The sequence below is a fragment of the Mercenaria mercenaria genome, chromosome 11 (genome assembly GCF_021730395.1).
Source record: "Mercenaria mercenaria strain notata chromosome 11, MADL_Memer_1, whole genome shotgun sequence".
In the NCBI taxonomy this organism is placed as follows: domain Eukaryota; kingdom Metazoa; phylum Mollusca; class Bivalvia; order Venerida; family Veneridae; genus Mercenaria; species Mercenaria mercenaria.
Genome location: NC_069371.1, coordinates 31,222,376 through 31,238,268, shown reverse-complemented (window position 1 = coordinate 31,238,268; position 15,893 = coordinate 31,222,376). Strand labels below are relative to the sequence as shown.

Below are 15,893 nucleotides of genomic sequence, written 5' to 3'. Positions count from 1 at the left end.
GATACACTTGTAGAATTTCTTATTGACTGTAATTTATGTATTTTAAATGGTCGGAATTTTAAGAAAAATGATTTTACATCTATATCGTCCAAGGGCTGTGCTGTTGTTGACTATTGTATTGTGCAACATGAAAACTTGGACAGATTTTCCAATTTTACAGTCACACGAGTCACGGAACTAATTACTAAAGTACATTTGAGAACTGGTATGTCTCCAGTATCTATTCCAGATCATTCAGTACTTTCGTGGACTGTAGATTTGGTGAATTTGTCTGATGACATACTGGTTACATTGAGAGATTATGATAATAATAATAGTTCTGATAATCAATCTGTTATGTCTTCGTATGACAAGTTTGATCTTACCAGTATACCATTAGATTTTATGAAATCAGACAAAGTTGTCAGTGATATTCATAATTGTATATTTAGATTGGAACAGGGTTTAAAATGTAAATCTGATATTGACAATACTTATGCTAATATATGTGGTATTATTAAACAAGAAATGTATAACAAGATAAGTTACAAAACGGTTAATTTAAAAAGTGGAAATTCTAATAAAAAGAGGAGAGTGGGTAAGCCTTGGTGGAGTGAACGCCTAACCTTTTTATGGAATAAGTACTGCGAAGCGGAAAACTCATGGTTGAAATGTACGGTTGCGTCCGATAAGCGAATGTATAAGGCAAATTTCATTGCATCTAGAAAGATTTTTGATAAGGAAGTACAGCGTAGTAAGCGTTCTTACTGGATAAATCTCCAGAAAGAACTACAGGCTGACTGTGATAATAACAATGAAGAATTTTGGAAATCCATAGGCAGGATAGGCGTTTCTCAGTCCAAGAAAAAAGCTATTCCTATGGAAGTAGCCACAGAGAATGGTATTTCAAACGATGTTGATATTGTTCTGAACAAATGGAAAATGGCTTTTAGTAAGCTTTTTACCAGACAAGTAGATACTGATATTATGCAAGATGGTCCTAATCATGTGAATAATAATGAGAGCTATATCCATACAAATAACAATTGTGATGTTCTCAATGAAGAAATATCCATTTTTGAAGTATGTAATGCAATCAATAATGCAAAAAATAATAAAGCGTGGGGCTTCGATAACATTCCAATGGAGATTCTAAAAAATGATTGTTCTGTATCTTTTTTGCATATATTGTTTACTGTATGTTTCAATAAAGGTGTTGTTCCGTCAGATTAGGGCAAAATTATTATAAGTCCTATTCCTAAATCCAATACAATAGATCCAAGGGATCCAATGTCATACAGAGGTATCTCGTTATCATGTACTATGTATAAGATTTATTGTTCAATTTTAAACCACCGTTTGTCTAAATGGACAGAGAACAATGACATTTTATCTGATGAACAAAATGGTTTTAGAAAAAATAGAAGTACAATTGATCATTTATCGTCGCTAACCAATATTATTGATACGAGGAAAAAGGCTAAACAGTCAACTTTCTGTGCTTTTATTGATTATAGGAAGGCCTATGATTTTGTAGATAGAAATATTCTTTGGAAAAAATAGGCGATTTTGGTATAAATGGCAATATGTTTTTGCATTACAATCACTGTATCAGTCTGTATCCTCTTGTATTAGACTAAATGGCCTAAACACCGACTGGTTTGATGTCCACTGTGGATTACGTCAGGGTTGTTCTTTGTCTCCAATGCTTTTTAACCTTTTCATTAACGATTTAGTTACACGTATAAAGGCAGTTGGAGTAGGAATCCATTTAGACAATGAACAAGTCTGTATTTTATTATATGCTGATGACGTAGTACTTATTGCAGAAAACGAAGATGATTTGCAAAGTATGTTAGATGTATTGGATAACTGGTGTAATATGAATTCTATAATTATTAATCGAGATAAAAGCAATATTGTACACTTTCGTCCACAGTCGACAAATAGAACTACATTTAATTTCACGTGTGGTGGTCATGCTTTACAAATTGTAGGACAGTATACATATTTGGGTCTTTTACTTACTGAATATTTAGATTACAATAAAACAGCTAAATGTGTAGCTCAGAGTGCGAGCAGGGCTTTAGGGTTACTGATTGCTTAATCAAAATCTATGTGTACACTGCCGTATAATGTATTTGTTAAATTATATATTATTCAACAGTATGGCCAGTTATTGCATATGGAGCTTCAATATGGGGTCAAAAATCGTACTCGTGTATCAATGCTGTACAAAACAGAGCTATGCGATTTTATTTAGGGATCGGAAAGTATACACCTAATGCTGCTGTTTATGGGGAATTAGCCTGGCAACCACCACATGTGAAACAGTTAAGATCTGTTAGTCAACAATGGCATAGATTTATGAAAATGGAAACTAATAGAGTAAATTATAAAGTTTTCAATACAGGTTTGTTGAAAAGTGGTCAGAGATGTAAAAATTGGCAATCTGAGTATCTTAGGTGTTTAGAGAAGTTAGATTTAGTTAAAGTTTCAAGACAGTGTGCCAATATGTCATCTAAATACTACTGTAATAAAATTGTAGAAGCAGCTATGTTAGTTTATAAAGCTGAATGGAAAACTCTTATTAATCGAGACACTGGTACAGGCAGAAGAGAGGGAAATAAACTAAGGACTTATAAATTACTAAAAGAGGACTTTGTAACTGAAGATTACGTGAGTTTGAATATGCCTTTAAAACACAGAGCCTCTCTCACTAAATTTAGATGTGGTGTAGCGCCAATTAGATTAGAGACCGGAAGATATGAAAACCTCCCTATTGAAAACAGAATATGTCCCATTTGTAAATCGTCAGTAGAAAATGAAAAACATTTACTTTTCGAATGTTGTTCATATAATGAATTAAGGCAACCAAGGTTAAACAAAGCATCTAATATAAACATGAATTTTGTTAATTTAACAGAAGATGAAAAACTAGCTTTTGTACTCTCTAACAAAGATATGACTATTGTGACCACAAAAACCTGCTACAGTATTCTTCAACTTAGATTTAACATTCTGTATAATTAGGTATGATTTTTAACATTGTATAAAAACCATGATGTTTTATCAATATAAATAATGTCTTGATGTAACATCTTGTTTTACTCTGTAGTATGTGTTGAGTATTTTTTATCAAATCTGAGAAGCAGTTGCTAATTAGTTCATCCTTGATCTGATCCAGGGTGATATCTGATTTTTTAACCATTTCTTAATTGCGCAGTAGTGCCCATATTAGTGGTCAGATTCTTAATACCGTTTTTTTTTGGTTTTAAGACTTTTTTTAAATTTTCAATTAGCGACTGCTCCTCAGTTTTTATCATATAAATATGGTTCATGTAAAAAGATGTATGTGTACAAATTAACAGTGATAATAATTAATCTCCTGTAATTCTGTATTGATATAGATATTAGTTTTGCATAGGAAGTACCTTAGTTGATGTCAGAGGTAATACTTTACAAACACAGGCTCGCACACACACATACATGCATGTACAACACAACACAAACACAACACAGTACATACATACATACAACTTAAGTACACACACGCACACACACACAAACACACACACCACTTGGAATGAACACAACACAAAATACAACAGAATACACTTGAAATAGCTTTACTGTGATTTTAATAGTGTAATGTACTTTTTAGCTCGACTTTTCGAAGAATAAAGTAGAGCTATTGCACTCGCCTCGGCGTCGGCGTCGCCGTTGGTTAAACTTTCAAACTTAAAGTTTTTTTGATAAAGTCAAATATCTCTCTTACTATTCAATGTTATTGACTTGAAACTAAAAATAGTTATTTACTATCAAAGTCTACACCATGAGAAACAGTACCCATTACTCTGCTTTAAATTTTGATGGAATTATGCCTCTTTTTTAACTTAGAAATTTTGGTTAAAGTTTTTGATAAAGTCAAATAAAATATCTCTGTTACTATCAAGGCTATTGACTTGAAACTTAAAATACTTATTTACCATCCCTGGAGAAACAATCCCCATAACTCTGATTTGAATTTTGACATAATTATGCCCCTTTTTAACTTAGTATTTTGGTTAAAGATTTTGATAAAGTCAAATATCTCTGTTACTATCAAAGCTTGAAATTTAAAATACTTACTTACCATTAAAGTCTACACCAGAAGAAACAATACCCACAACTCTGTTTGGTTTTTGACAGAATTATGCCCCTTTTTAACTTAGAATTTTTTGTTAAAGGTCAATATCTTTGTTACTATTAGAGCTTTTGACTTGAAACTCTAAATAGTTATTTACAATCAAGGTCTACACCAGGAAACACAATTCCCATAACTCTGATTAGAGTTCTGTCCCTTTTTAACTTGGAATGTTTTTTTTACTGGCAAAGCTCTCATTCAGAGTCAAGCACTGAGAAAAGTCGAGCGCGCTGTCTTATGGACAGCTTTTGTTTTTTAGATAGTCTCTTGTAATTCTATATAGAATGGCCATTTACTGATGATATATATGATTTTTATTGTTTGTATATATGTATAAAATGGATGAGACTCAAATAAAATAAAATATAAATACATGTTATATAAAATAACAAAATCTGAAATACTGTTGAAAATGGCGTTAAACCCAAAACAAATAAAACAAAATCATGACAGGTTTGTTTCGTGTTGAGAAAGGGATTGCTCTCCTTTAATGGTGTATGTAATGTGATTTAACGTTGAACATAATCTATGGATGATCTTGTTTTAATTGCTATTCCTTTTCATCTTTTACCAATGTATTTACATGTATATATATGTATGTACGTGTTCTTTATGTCTTTGTAAAGCACTTTTGAACGCACATATTTTGAATGAAAAGAATGCTATATAAATGTGGTATAATAATAATAATAAAAATAATACAGTAGATCATAGTACATGTATATTGATTACCGGACCTCTAGAGGCCCGGTGCTAGCAAGACATTTCGACCCCAAGACATTTCAACCCCAAGAGACATTTCGACCCCAAGTCATTTCAACCCCAACTCCTTGGACATTTCGACCCCATTCAATTATTATTATTATTATTATTATTATTATTATTATTATTATTATTATTATTATTATACCAGATTATTTCCTGGGAAGAACCAGTACAGGCCTCTTAGTTAGGTGAGAGACACACAAGAGTATCTTAGAAATTTCCATTTTCTGGATCGGGATTCGAACCCCGGACCTCTGGATTGATAGTCAAGCGTGTTACCACTAGACCACCGGTCCACCTATGATATGCATTGTAGGTTAAAAGATGTTCATTTATTTGAAAAGTGGTGTATTTATTTATCCCTTTTAGAGACTTTTGACAATTATCCTTTTTATACGCCCGTCTCTAAAGAGCGGGCGTATTATGTGAACACTTATAACGGGCGGACGGTCGGCGTCCAAAAGCATGTCCGCTCTCTAAGTCGAACAGTTTTCATCCGATCTTCACCAAACTTGCTGACAATGTTTGTGGGTATAATATCTCGGCCAAGTTCGATAGCCATCCAAATCGCCCCAGTCACACTTGGACCGTGACCCTTGAATTACTCGAAAACTGCGAGTTTAGTCTTGTCTGCCCTCTAAGTCGAACAGTTTTCACCCGATCTTCACCAAACCTGGTGACAATGTTTTGCTAATAAGCCCAAAATTTGCTAAATTAACCTTGTCCATTCAAACAGTTTTGATCCGATTGTCAACTTCATCCAACATGGAACCTCAAAAATACCTTGATTCCGGGGTTAACAAGGCGTAGAACATCAACATTATTACCTTTATGATACGTAACTGAATATTTAGACGGACGTACTGGCACTCTTGTTTCCATTATAAGTATTTAATTAAGATAAACTTCAGTTCAAATGATTCATTAAACACGGTTGCCGAGTATTTCATTTAGGCATGGCCATTTGAAATATATGACAATTAAAAAAATACGTTTAGTGTAATGATAGTGTTAAAAGATCAATAAGGTGAAAAAGTAAGTATATTTGTTCTCCACATACCATTACCTCTACTGTTGAACCTCACTTGAATCGGAGTTTATTAACAGACGCTTTTGGTTATATCCCAAGGTTTTGTTATGTTGAATGCATGGGTGATATCCGTATGTTATGTGTCCAGGCTGCTCTCTGTGGAACGCACGGGTGATATTCTTCGGGTTATGTGCCCGGGCTGCGTTATGTTGTACGCACGTGTCATATCCTTCGAGTAATGTTCCTAGACAGCGTTATGTTTAATACACGGGTGATAACGTTTGGGTAATGTACCCACCCAAACAATAAAATGGCCCAATAAACACTGTCAATAAACGCCACTAAAACCATGATCCGCAAGCGAGTTGTTAATCCAATAAACACCATCAAAACCATGTTCCAATTTCACATGCAAATGAGCTAATGGATCGCTACTTAACATAAATGTGTCATTTAACAACACGCTAATGGAGCGCACAATAGATCGCTCAATGGAACGCATAATAGATCGTACAATGAAACGCATAATAGATCGTATAATGGATCTCATAATGGATCGCTTAACGGAACGCATATATAATAGATCGCTAAATAGATCACTCGGTGGAATGCGTTTCATCAAACTGATACATTCCTAACTACAGCCTGTATTTAATTGAAACCTGATGCATTCAGTTTTGGCAAATCGTTTATGTGACTGGGTATAGCCTGAATTTGCAGAGATAGGCAGTACATTGTAACTGTTGAAAAGGTCTTTCTGTTTAAATTACTCAAATATTATTTTGTTAAATAATGTATATATATATATATATAAATTTAGCAATCATTCAACATTTTCATGATCATTTAGATGCAGTTTTATACAAATAATTTGATAAATCATACAGCTGACAGAAATTCCATTTTAAATTTTGTGAAATATGGGTAGACAAAGAGTAACATACATTTATTAACTAGTTTCCATATAAGAAAGTAAATACTTATTAGGTCATTTGAATCAGCATTCCAAAAACTATTGTGTTATGCATTTGATAAATCTTTGAATTCTAACATACACTTTTTTATTGAAATCTATAAATGAATCACAATGTAAACATGCATTTATTTACACTGAATTGTAAGTACATGTATTAAGAAAATACCTTTAGTTGTAAATCATAGAAATTAAATGAAATAACAACCACCATTTTCTCTTCAGTACCGGTAAATCCATATCATGTCCAACCTCTACACTTATTACCTACAAAATGCACTAATTTCTGTCCCTCTATATTATTCCTTAGATGAGATTACATAACATAACCGTAGCAACTAGAATATCTGCTTATTTGGTACATTGGATGGATTAAAACCATATGGTTCCTGATAAAAGGGGAGAAAACCTTCTGAATGGCTCTGTAAAGTTAATAAATCGCTTCAAAATCGCGATTCATTTAATGGAACACGTTCCATTAGCGATCCATTGCAACAATGCATAGATCCGATTTTTCTGATAAGGAACGCCCCCCTTGGATATTGTTGCTATGTCTCACAAGCTTTCTCCAAAATGGCGGATATACATGCTACCGCTATGACGGATTCACTTGAAAAAATACCGGAAAATATTTCTCATACATATTTGCCAAGATATAAAAACTTGTCAGATCGTGTTCTTAATAAAGGATTAAACTATTTCACACAAGGTTATATTCACGATATTAAGATTTATGAGGAAGCAGCTTCAGTTTCTGTGAAATGTCGGTGCTGGAGATCAATGCGAAAATCAGAGGAGCCACATAAAGTGCAGATAGATATATGCACATCATCTGAAAAAATCACGGAATCAATGTGTTCCTGCAAAGTGGGGTATGTACATCTATAAAATGAATCAATATCTAAATCATTTTCAACAATCAGCATCTAAAATGATTGCAATTAATACACGGTTCGCTTTTCATTTTTGAATGAAAAAAAATAGTAACTACATCTAATTCTTATGTGTTTTCATAATATAATCTGTCAATAATTAAGTTTCACGGCCTTCGTAAGAAAAATAGCAATATAATTTTCTGATATCTAAAAAATCATTTTTGTTGTCGTACGATCTGGAGGCCTTAGAAAAATCATTTAACATTCTACATCTCTTATTTTACTTTCAGATTAAATGGACATTGTTCTCACGTTATCGGTTTAATCAGATCGTTACGTGGTCTGAAATTCCACAACTTTAAGTGTGTCCCTGCAGAACAAAGCTGCACCAGCATCCCGCAGCAATGGAATGTCCCCCGGACTGATAAAGTTAAACCAGTGTCTTTGAACAACGTTGTTGTTGCGCGACCCAGTGAGGACCGAAAACGGAAGCCTATCGAGTGCCGTATCGATGTTAATTTCAAGTAAGTGGTACTATAACTGATAAAAATATTTTACCAAATAAACAGACAAACAAATCAGCAGGTGTTAATATGTTTTAATATGTGGTACATTTATCATCGTTTAATCAGTCAATGCTACTAATTAACGTATTCTTGTGTATTAATTACAGCAAGCTTTAAAATTGTTGTAAGCTGTCTTATCACGTGCTGATTCTAAAAGCGGCTGAGAAAATATCTAATATATGCGATCTAATTTTTCACCCTGCAATGTACATTGTTTTACAAAATAGATTTATCTGACATTTCAGAATTCCCAGATTAACAAAGTTAGATGTAGAAAATTTGTCGCAAATCAACGGGACGCCATTCGAACGGAATTTGAGTGTTAGTAGAGACGTTCCAATGAAAAACACAGTATTCGGCTCTGTTCCTTTAGGATCTCTTCTCAGTTACCAGGTAAATCACGCAAATAAGAATAATACCTAGATTTGGAAATCTAAGTGAATCGCCACATTAAACAGGACAATCAAATCAGTGAAATACGTTTAAAGAAGAAATAAAACATGTTTCAGTATATAGCAAACTTTCACACATTGAGACTTCTCACATATGCCTCATCAGTTGACGTTTGGTTTATCTTTGATAAAGACATCCTGAAATAATGTAAGAATACCACAGACAGACCATATCTTGTTAATTTGTTTAAATAATGACGTAGGGATTTTACACGACAGAATTGTGTACGTCTTAACTTTAGCAATCACACGTTCAATGTGAACTCTATGCTTAGCTATTTTCTGAGTCAGCGATGTGTCCGAGACTGACATCTGAGCTCCGGACGCTGCATGTGGAGGAATGTTTAGATTGATGCCAAGTTTTTTCAATTCTTCTTTTAACTGTAAAGCCTTTATCTGCCATAATGGCATCTCCATCATTAACATATCCGGCGTCTTTTAATAACTTTAACAAATTATAAAATCCACTTTCCTCGCATATTATTTTGTCCGATATCGATCCGGTAAATAGTTCTGATATAAAAATTACAGAACCTCTAGGGTCACAACCAATAAAGGCTTTACGAGTGGTACTAGATTTGTAGTCACTGTAACACTGACTTTGTAATCCTAAAGCACAAGGAGTCTGAGTTTTCAGCTCAGTTCCGTCTATGATTATTAGCGTCGTCGGGAATTCTTCTCTGAAATCCGTCGGCATGTTAGAAATTATGGTATCTCTATGTGGCCAAAGTTGAATCTGGGCCATCCTGAAATACATGTGATCTATCCAAGTGCTAAGTACCACACTGGCCGACTGAGTACTCAAACAAAACCGCATTGCTAAGTCTTTAAGACCAAAGCCATGCGCTAAACGACAAAGTGTTAACAGAAGCGCATTTTCATTCGTTAAACTATATATGTCTCTTCGACCGGACTCGTACTTAACTGTACAGCTTTCATCATTACCAGGGAGAAGAAAAGTAAACAAGGATAGAAATCTAATATATGTTATTCCAGTGTAATATTTAAACAGATTTTTCACGCGTTTCTGTCTTTTAACAATTTCTGCAACCGAGAAATGGTTTCGTTTTGCCATCTCCTCTTCCAAATACTTAATCTTTGCATCTTTTGTAGCAATCGATTTCAAAAGCGGAGTAATGTAGTCCTCTTTTTCGTTCAGTTGATCCTCTAATTTGGATATTACGCTGTTTTTGAATAGCCCTGGAAATATATATGTGTTTTATTTCGTTTTAGACGGCAAACAACAAGATGGAACCAATTCCAACAAGAAACAATTATACAGGATGTGGAGATACGTCTGTTAACAGGACACCGCACGTAACTCTTCCGGAAGAATTCAAAGTTTTATATAAGACATTCATGGTAGAAAACCCTAGTAAGCTCGAGTTCGATACTAGGTCCCTGGCAGACAGCACCGTCTGGCATAATGCACGAGAAAAGCGGGTAACGGTATCTACATTTCCTGACATTATCAAGAGGAAAAAAGAACCAAATGATAAGTTTCTTTCTCGGATATTCAGCACGAGAAATGTGTATGCAAAATCATTAGAATATGGCCGAAGAAACGAACGAAAAGCAAAGGCAAAGTATTTAGCGAAATATTCAGATCGCCATCTTCATGAATGTGGTTTGTAGTCTGCAACGAATTCCCTTTCATCGGTGCAACACCGGATGGAAAAATTTGTGACAATGGTCAAACTGGGATTATCGAAATAAAATGTCCCTACAGTGCACGGGAAATGTCAGTGAAGAAAACTTTTCACGATGTCAAAGACTTCTGCTTACAGATAGATTCAAGTGGAGATATTTCCCTTAAAAGGGATCATGGATATTACCTTCAGGTTCAAGGTCAACTTTTAATAACAGGCTGTGATTTTTGCGACTTTATTGTTTTCACCCCAAATGAATCCGATATTTTTGTAGAGAGAATTCAGCCTGATGTAAATTTCATGGCAGAAATGCTCAAGAAATTAGCAGTTTTCTTTAAAACATTTGCCATTCCTTTTTTGAAAATGGATTGATTATGGATGTACTTACAGGACTCATTTGTTTGAGAGTAGGAGTCAACGGTGGGTACCTCGGCTTCACTGAAACATCTTTCGTCAGATTGCTGTAATTTAGAGATTTTTTTTTAGAAAAGCTGCATATTATCTTACTAGTGTATATAGATATTTCTGAATATTCAGTTAGTTTCACATTTGATTATTCAAGCATATATTGATTAAATTTTGCTTGGGTAATACCTAAATATTGTTGCGAATTTGTTGAAATTGTACATGTGTTGAAAAAAAAAATGAAGCAAGAAACTTACCATCCTGTTTGTAAATTTTCTTTGGCTGGGCTCAAAAATGAGATTTTTCTCCGTTTCGGGAGTGGTCTGCGAGGAGTAGAATCGGCGCCGTCAGCTTGTATAGGATATGGGTAGAGTTCTGTCGGACCATTTCCGCCCACGAAATGCTGCAGAGAAAATACAATACATATAAAAGTTATAAAGTAATTTATAAAATTTGGTAAATCACTGTAAATAAATACTATGTTAACAACTTATACATAAAAGTTGTTACTATGTATAACACACAGACAAATAAAGCTTAAACGTTTTTAATTAAAAAGAAATAAAAATATCTTACAATAGAAACAATAATATGACTTACTTTTGAACATACAGCCTTGTTTTTTCTATCAATATTGTCGACACTGAGTTGGGTATGGGGCCTTCCACATGCTTTTATCCATCGTAGACATCTTTCTAAGTCAACTTTTGGATTTGGAAAACTCACAAGGTAGGCGATCCGGGTAACGAACATCTGCATTACAGGTGCCCCATGCACACCTTCGAACCATATTTCAACTTTTAAAATGTTGTCCTCTCTCAAAAACGCCTTTTTCTTTTAACCGACTACACTCTGCAGATGCTTAGATACGAAAGCTTGTGAGACACAATGGCGGCATAGCAACAAACGTTACGAGCTAATTGAAATCTTATTGGTCAATACTATCGGTTTGATTGACAGATTGGATCTATGCACAACAATTTCTTGATTGTTTCAATGGATCACTAATGGAACGCACTAACAAACACAAAAAAGCGGTTTTGATAGTGTTTATAAGGTGTTTTTATAGTGTTTATTAGAATTTCTTTTGTTTGGGCAGGTTGTATTAGGTTGTTCGCACGGGTGATAGCAGTCTGGTTATGTGCTGCGTTATGTGGAAAACACGGGTGATAACATTCGGGTTATGTGCCCATATTGGGTTATATGGAACAATTGAGGACATGTCCATTATTAATAACAAGGTGGTTTTGGAGATGTATGGACAAATTTTCTGATTCTGATGTTGGCGATAGGATGAGTGTGGCCTGGTTATGGTGAGATGTCATGTCCACTGCTGCCTGTTCGCGTAAGTATTGTTAACTTCTTGTTTGTGGCGAGAAAAGTGTTCATGATTTTGTTGTCTTACAATTTTATTTCTATTCATTTATTATTTCATTATTTTCCTTAACATGTTTAGTAAACACACTAGTAGTATTATGTTAATTCAAACATGTGTGTACATGTAAGCTGTGTGTATTTCAACATGAAGAGGACATGTGCATATTGTCAGAACTTTTATTAATGTTTTTTTTTTTGTGTGTTTTGCCCCGTTTTTTGGACTTAGCCATATTACAACTACATACGTACCTTGTGTACTCAACTCCTGATACATATTCTACAAATTAAATTCAATTAAAACTGTGTCATGTCTCCAACATGATGTGTACAAACGCATATTAATTATCAGGACTTAATGGTCCAAATGTTATTTTATGAGTAATGCCCTTTTTGAACCGGCCACATTAGAATTACCTCTGTACCTCGCGTACTCATCTGCTCTAGTTTCCAACATGAAGCGGATATGCGCATATTGTCGGGATTTTTATGTCAAAATATCACTCTTTAAATTATGTCTCTTTTTACTTTACCATATTACAACTACATATATACATTATGTACTCGACTCTTCTTACAGTTTCCATCTAGTTCAAATGGAATTCGCATTGGGAGTTTTATGTGAGATTGTTTGGGGGTTTGCTCATATTCATTTTTTTGAAAATGTTTTTGCTATACATTTCTGTTAGTGTTCAGGACTATTTTACGGATTATTTATGTGTTATTTAATGTCATTCAGCAAGAACATCTACATTTATTATATTTATTTTTCACTTAACCCTTCTTCAGGTAGACATATGATATAAATATTTTCTACTCTTATACATTTTATTATGTTAATCAGTTAGTTACAGACCTGTAAATTCACAGGTTCGGCAAAGGCCAATTTGTCTAGGGAACTCGCGAAGCTATAATGTGTGCTTGATCTGCTGATAGGTAAAAATGATTGCTTGGATTTTGTTATGAAATAAATGAAATGTCAGAACATTTTTAAAACATGATGAAAATCTTTCGGATTTAATAATTTGGTGAAAGTAATGGATAATTTTGTGTGTAAGTTTGTTGGTTCTGCAAAATGTAGTGCATTGCATTTGTATGATAGTCACAGTGACTCAAACGCCAAACATGATCATGAAGGAGCATTCCATTATGAGCTCGTCTGATTTTTGAAAAAATAAATCTACGAGATATTGTCGTCACTTATCATAGGTGTCGGTATCGGCGTCGGCATCTGTGCCGATGTCGGTGTTGGCGTTGGTTAAACTTTTTGTTCAGGTCCACCTTCTCTCAAACACTGAAAGAGCTACTGCTATGAAATTCTGCACACTTGTTTACCATCTTCAGGGGAGTATGAAGGTCAAGAACTATAATTCTGATATGCATTTTGTTAAAATTACATTGAATTGCCCTTTTGTACTCGGAAAATTTGAGTTTCTTTGTTTTTGATTAGGTCCACCTTTTTTCAAAAACTGTAAGTGCTACAGCTTTGAAACATTGCACACTTGTTTATCATTATAAGGAAACTACATAGGCTAAGACCCATAAGTTTCGTGCATTTTTTTAGAATTATGGCCCTTTTTTTTTAAAGAAAATTTGAGTTTTTATTTTGGTTAAAATGTTTGTTTAGGTCATGTTTCTTTTCAAAAACTATAAGAGGTACAGCTTTGAAACATTGCGCACTTGTTTATCATCATTAGAGGTGTAGGCCAATAACTTTGATATGCATTTTGTCAGAATTATGGCCCTTTTGGTACTTAGAAAATATGAACTTATCTTTTTAAAAATTCTTACATATTGTCCAGCACTTGCAGATGAGCGATGACACCCGTAGGCGGTGCTCTTGTTATACTATGCCTATGCAGTTTATCTCTATTAGACTGTATGTATTGTACATGTAGATCTGGAAATAACTCTTCAGGTTATTCAAATATCTATACACATATGAGTCTGTCAACTAACTTCCCAAAACTGTCAGCAGTCTATCAGATTGTGTCGCTGCCTTGGTTGTCTGCTTATATAGTTACCGAGATAGTAAAAGGAAACTACAAAGATAATAAATAAAGTTACATGTATGCCCATACCCACTTGTTGAAAAGTCAAAACTAGATGGGCTTTCATATTAAATTTACTTTGTGTTGGGTGTTGGGGTGCACATTACCAGGAGAAGGGAGTATGCATACTACAAAACATCATCAAGAAACATCAGATAAAAGAAATTGAAAGAGTAAGAATGTTTTGGATGTTTGAAGTGGGTGGTAAGAGTGTAAATCCCAAATGAAACCCAAGGTGCATAATTTCACAACATCCTTGTAAAGTTTCATGATTCAAGGTTTACTATTTTTTTTAGATATGTATGACAAATTTGTATGCCCTGTATACTTATTTGTGACAAAACAAAGTTAACTCTGGTCTGGTAGAGTGAAATATCAAACAAAACTCCATATGCTATATAATGATCCCTTAATGTTTCAAGACTCTAGGTCAAACATATTTTAGATATATGCCACACATACTTTTGGCCCTGTATGCATGTTCTGACTGAGTCAATTGTCATTAGTCAGGTCTGCAAGAGTCTGATACCAACCATTAACTTTTAACTAAATTGCTTTGACAGTGGAGATATTGAGACCCATGTGAACGAAATAGTAGTTATTTTTTTCTTTTTAAGATTATGTCGGTCATCTTGGACGCCATCTTGGATTTTCCTTTCGTACTTTTTTTGTGTATCATTTCAACCGTTAATATAGTAGCATACTTGTTAGTATTTCTTTTAAATCAATATGAATAAAAATTGTCCAACTGTATTAAAATACAGGCAATAATGTGTACCTAAAAGGCGAACAAATGACCAATTTTCGGGTTTGACCTTGAATCTTTTGACTAGGCAGAATAAGATTGTTTACTATTTTATAAATGCATGATGTGTAAATGGCAGCAAGGTAGCCTCTACTGTTACTGAACTGGACATTTTGGTTGTTCAACAGCGTGTCCTAGTAAACCGCAACACAAGCACCTTTTCCATGTAAGAGTATATAGGAAAAAAATCATTTTTTTTTGTTTTCGTTTTAAGATTAAAACTGTGTTTTTAACTCTTTTTTTGAGGGGGCGGCACCCATATGGGCACCAATACTGGACGGGCACCTGTGTCCAAAATTAGGTGAGACAGACTTTAGACCATGCACTTATTTTTATATAATGTGGTAACCTATTCTTATCGTTAACGTGGTTCATTTGATAGAGACGTCGGATGGTTAAACGTGACAGTATACATGAATATAGCTGTAGTTCAAATCATGGCTGTAATTATTTTGCTATTACTATTTTTTGAACTACATTTCTGTCGAAGTCATCTAGAATAGCGTTATTCATCGCTTTTCCCTCGAGCTGTTGTTAACGATGCGTAGTAGATTCAGAAGTCCACCAGAATGCCTAAAATTGTTCTTAATTTTTTTATCTAAATTAGCTACAAGCAATATAAGCAATTGCAAAACTCGAACATAAGATAAAAGAAATGACAAAAGACATGTTTCGAATATATATCTAAATGACATACACTTCCGGGTACACGCAGGCTACGTGGATTTTTTTGCTTATTTGTAATCCAGTGTTATAATATATTTGACTAACTCACCTATTTTG

The 15,893-nt window shown here is 34.1% G+C and overlaps 1 pseudogene; it reads right to left on the bottom strand.

The window, feature by feature from the left end:
* Nucleotides 1–8,928: 8,928 nt before the first annotated feature.
* LOC123535764 (uncharacterized) lies at nt 8,929–11,639 on the bottom strand (annotated as a pseudogene).
* Nucleotides 11,640–15,893: the final 4,254 nt, after the last annotated feature.